Raw genomic sequence first — 5,132 nt, 5'->3', positions numbered from 1 at the left:
TTGGGTCATATGCATAGGCTGTTTGGTCAGTACTTAAAAACATTTTTCCTAAGGGTTGCTTAGCTTTGATTTTTGTATATCGTTATTTTTAAGCTGCTTCAACCGTCCCATATGTACCCTTGGTAAAGGAAAGCAGTACTCAAACAAACCAATCAAAAAGGATTTTTATTAATCATTATAACATTTTCTATCTACTCAAATCTGTTCATCCGTTGGTGGGCGGGGGGTATAATTTTCTTTATGTTTTTTGGTATGGAAGATCTTCGGGAAAATTACCTCTGTTAGTCTTAAACCCTTTGATACCACTATGTAACAATTTTCTGTCTCATAAGAAGTAGACTTAACCTTATTTAAAATTTAATAAAATTCTAAGTAAATTACTTAATATCACGACTTAAGATTGGAATGTAGATATTATTTTTCTATTCAAATATTTTTACACTCTTTACTAAGAAGTAGGTCATGTCAAAGGAGAAAGAACCCTCATCTCTTACAAAAACAAGAAAATAATCTAAGTCATCCAAGGAGCGCTGGTGGCACAACAATTAAGTCCTTGGCTGCTAACCAAAATGTTGGCAGTTCAAGACTACCAGTTGCTCTCTGGATTAAATGACCCAGAGATGGGCTCTCATATAAATATTAGTCTAGGAAGTCCGAGAGGGAAGGATCGCCATGTCCACTGTTACCCACTGGCCCACCCCAGCTGTTGTCATAAGGATCAAGTTTTAATCAATTACCAATCCTTTCTGTGAAATCCTATCAGGAATTCAGAAACATGAAAGGAACATTCTGTTTAGAGAGATGACCCTGTGAGTCCCTGTAACTCTTCATTTTTTTAGTGTGATGTCAGATACTTCTCTTTGGAATCGTGTCATCAGATTCTGCAGATCCTTCCTGCCAAGCCAGAGTTATTCTTGCTTCCAACAAAGAAACTTTAATGGAATTGCATATCTTCCCAGTTGTGATACAGCTTGATTATACAGTCGTTAGCTAGAGCCAAAATCCTTGAAATTGGAGATACACTCAAGGACAGAGCTCTGTTCAATCGAGCCCAGAAACTCTTTGGCATGGCGATTACCATTGGAGGGTCATCATGAATGCCATGGATGAAATGGGTGCTGGAATCGCTCGCCTTACAGTAATCCGTTGTTTGTTGCTGGTTTGATGGTGCTGCTCTTAGATGTGCTGCCTTTTATTCCCTCTTTATTGCCACCACCATCTGTGAGAACCTCGTCTGGAAGGCCTTTTGCCCACTGCCCTGACACTGGTCGAGATGCCAAGGTGGAGGGTGTAGTCATAGCTCTGTTTCATTTATTGGCCACGAAGACAATGTTCCAGCTTTAAGGGAGGCTTTTCAGAGTTTACCCAATCTCATGAACCTCATTGACATCGCCTCAGTGTTTGCCGGTGTTAAATCTTCTCCGGGCTGTCGAGCTGATTTGCCCATTAGGTCGGCCCAGTATCTTGGACCGGGCAGTGGTCAACCACTGGTAATGGGAGGAGGTTCAGCGTCTCAAGCTGCCCCTCTCTTAGGCTCTTGTCTGCCTCACAAGAAAGATTTCAGAAGAAGGACAAAATTCAGACAAGAGTCAGAGAAAAAAGTTGACCAGAAAGAGTACATTTATTATAAAGGGATACTTTTGGAAGGGAGGGGGTGGGTCCAAGGGCCCTTAGAGAGTCTAAAAGGCCCGGCAACCGTATAGCTGGACCTTATGTTCTGCCAACAGCCAATCTCCCACCATAGGCTGGCTTTCTGGCTGCTGTTCTGCCATAGGCTGGTCTTCTGTAGCATCCCTTCACCTTTCGGGTATGTAAAGTCTCACACCCCAGCACTCCAGACTTCATGCTGTTCTCTTGTCTGGCCCCAAACTTGAATCTATTGGTCGGTCATTGTAGGGCTTGTGTCAACACCCTGTGCCCACACCCATACCTACACCCCCAACCCCCGCCATTTCATTTTCTCCAGCCCAATCCAGATCAAGTTCATAAGTCTGATATTAACCCATATGTCCAATACCAAGTACTATAAATTCCTCTTCAGACTCACGAAACACATGCAGTGACGCCAAATGCAGGAATATCACAGGCCATCCATCACTTGTGGATCCAGTGGCAGGGGAAGCATCTCAGTGCTGGCAGGAGTCTCCACATGGTTCCTTCAGCTCCAGTGCTCTAACATAGCTCCATGTGTCTTGTCAACAAGAATGTCTCACAGGGAGTGAGTGTGTGCCCTGCCTCCAGTGAGCTATTTGTCTCCATCATGCCTCCAAATGAGGTCATCAAGTTACAACCTGATTGACAGGCTAAACTCCACCCCTTCACTTTTAAGTCTCAAACTGACAACAGATTATGTAACTACCATAGTTCCTGAGCATTTTTCCTAAGAAATAGATAGAAGGTGTCTGATTCCCCAGCCAAAAATGTAGCTAGACAGCCTCCAGAACAGCAAATGGTAAGGCGCTGGTCACAGGGATATCTCTATGGCTCCAGAGTTTCTTAGGTTCACCCCCACTGCAGCTGCATTGGGTGGTTTGTGCAGGGGTGCCCTGTGGGTGTTAGCTGACTTCCTGGGGCTGTTGGATCTAGCACTGGGATCCTGCTTGCAGTCGCTATCATTAAACAGTGTTCTGAAATATTTGTTAAAGGAACAGGCCGAAGTTGGAGGAATGGCTGCTTTGTTTTTCTAAATATACAAATTGTGTGTGTGTGTGTGTGTGTGTGTGTGTGTGTGTGTGTGTGTGTCGCTGTGCTACCAGGCCTCCTTCCCATTATGATTAAAGGAAGTGAGAGATAGGAGATAGAGGCCCAAAGGCAGAGTGGGGGGAAAAGAAGCCTGGGGAGTGGGGGAGGATTAGGAGCAGCAGGAAGTCTGGAGGGGTGATTTCAACAGCCTAGGACAATTTAAATCTGAAACCAGCAGCCATCAGATCCCTAAACTGATTTTAAACTCCAAAGTCAGCAAACTCAAGACTGTTTTGCTGACTCATTGCATGCTGACTTCTTTGTCCCTTCCTGTGCAAGACCCAGCCATGAACAGAGCATGACCAGGTTGACGAATGGACCAGACCCGGGATTGATCCATTCATAGCCTGCAGACACAAACAGGTCAAGTACCCCACATCTGGTAAAAAGCCCCTGGACACAGTTCATTCAGCAGCAACTAACTCAAGTCCACACCTGCTGAGGAAGGTGCTTTTCTTTCCTTTCCAAGTAAATGTTGTTTTCTTAGTCCATTCTTAGGTTCTCGAGAGCAAGAACCTCTGGACCCATCTGAGCAGTTGCAACAGACAGTTCATTAACAACCTGTGATCTGCAGATGACAAAGCCTGGCTTCCTGAAAGTGAGACGTACTTGAAACACTTGCTGATAAAGATCAAGAATTGAAGCCTCTACTCTGGATTACAATTCAATGCAAAGAAAGCAAAAATCCTCACAACTAGACTGATAGGTAACATCATGATAAATGGAGAAAAGATTGAAGTTGTCAAAAACTTTATCTTGCTTGGATCCACAATCAATGCTCATGGAAGCGGCAGTTAGGAGACCAAAGGGCACATTGTATTGGGTGAATCTGCTGCACAATTCCTCTTTTAAAGTGCTGGAAAGCATGATGTTACTTTGAGGACTATAGTGTGCCTGACCCAAGTCATGGAATGTCAATCACCTCAGAGGCATGTGACAGTTGGACACTGAGTAAGACAGAATTAGGCTTTGGAATTGTGGTGCTGGTGAAGAAGACCGAAAGTACCGTGGACTGCCAAAAGAAGAAACGCGTCTGTCTTGGTAGAAAGAAGTACCGTCGGAATGCTCCTTAAAAGCAAGGATGGCGAGATTTTGTGTCATGTATGGTGGACATGTGATGAGGAGAGACCAGTCCCTGGAAAAGGACATCGTGCTTGGTAAAGTAGAGGGGGCGCAAAAGAGAAAAAGACCCTCAAGAAGATGAGCTGACACGGTGGCTGCAACAATGGGCTTACACAGAATAGCAATTATGGGCCTGGTGCAGGGCCAGGCGGTGTTTCTTTCTGGGGCACATAGCGTTGCTGCGAGTTGAAAGTAACTTCAGGGCATCTGACAACAACAATAACAACAGCAACAACATAAGAATAGTAAAATAAAGACTACCGCAAAGCTACCCTTCCTATTTATGAGGCCCTGACTTAGAGCCAGGCATGTGTTATTATACAGATGCCTCTGAGATTTACATAGGAAGATGATAAATATATAGATAAATAGGTCACAAGTTTGGAAAGCATAGCATGTAAACAGCAGGTGGGATTTGAGGAATCAGAGTAGTTTCTTTGGAGGGAGCAGTCCAGCTTTCAGGGAAGTGAAAATTAGTGGCTGTCTTGGTTCTCTAGTGCTGCTTGAACACATGTACTACAAATGGGTGCCTTTAACAAACAGACTTTTTCTTTTACACAATTTAAAATACAGAAAGTCTGCATTCAGAGCACCAGTTCGGGGAGAAGGCTTTCTGGCTGCATTCCTTGGCTCTGTAGGAAGTCCTTGACTTGGTCCTTGGCTCCTGCTTCCTGGTTCCTTGGAGATCTCCATGATGACTTGGCATCTCTCTTGTCCCTTCTCAATTCTTCTCCACGACCTTGTTTCACTTCCTTTAGGTCTCAAAAGGGCTTGCCTCCACCCTATACTAATCCTGATTCATTAACATAACAAAGACGACCCATTCCCAAATGGGATTATGACCTCAGACATAAAGGGTAGGAATTACAACACATAATTTTAAGGGATACAGTTCAGGCCCTATCATTAATGAAGTCCTCAAAATTAAGGCAGGCTACAAAACCTGCCCAGTCCAGTTAGTTGTATGTGAGGGGGCTTCAAAAATGTTCCTGGGAACATTCCCTTTTTTGTTTTGTTTTTTTTGTTTGTTTTGTTTTAATAAATCATTTTATTGGGGGCCCTTACAACTCTTATAACAATCCATACATCCATTGTGTCAAGCACATTTGTACATTTGTTACCATCATCATTCTCAAAACATTTTCTTTCTACCTGAGCCCTTGGTGGTGTTTAATTCCATTCTCCATGAATGTTTTCAAGCTCTCTCATTCAGCTGTGGTCACTTCTTTGGGGCAATCATCTGTTTCTTGCTTCCACCTTTTTCCTAT

At 43.7% G+C, this 5,132-nt stretch overlaps 1 pseudogene; it reads left to right on the top strand.

Moving 5' to 3' along the window:
* The first annotated feature begins 672 nt into the window (after nucleotides 1-672).
* LOC115869217 overlaps nucleotides 673-5,132 on the top strand; it is a 9,920-nt pseudogene continuing 5,460 nt past the window's right edge.

Source organism: Echinops telfairi, unplaced genomic scaffold (genome assembly GCF_000313985.2).
Source record: "Echinops telfairi isolate 266 unplaced genomic scaffold, ASM31398v2 ScPeMD7_1;HRSCAF=3_0, whole genome shotgun sequence".
NCBI classification, from domain to species: Eukaryota; Metazoa; Chordata; class Mammalia; order Afrosoricida; family Tenrecidae; genus Echinops; species Echinops telfairi.
Note: the sequence above shows the minus strand (reverse complement) of the source record. Positions and strands in the feature narration are given on the sequence as shown.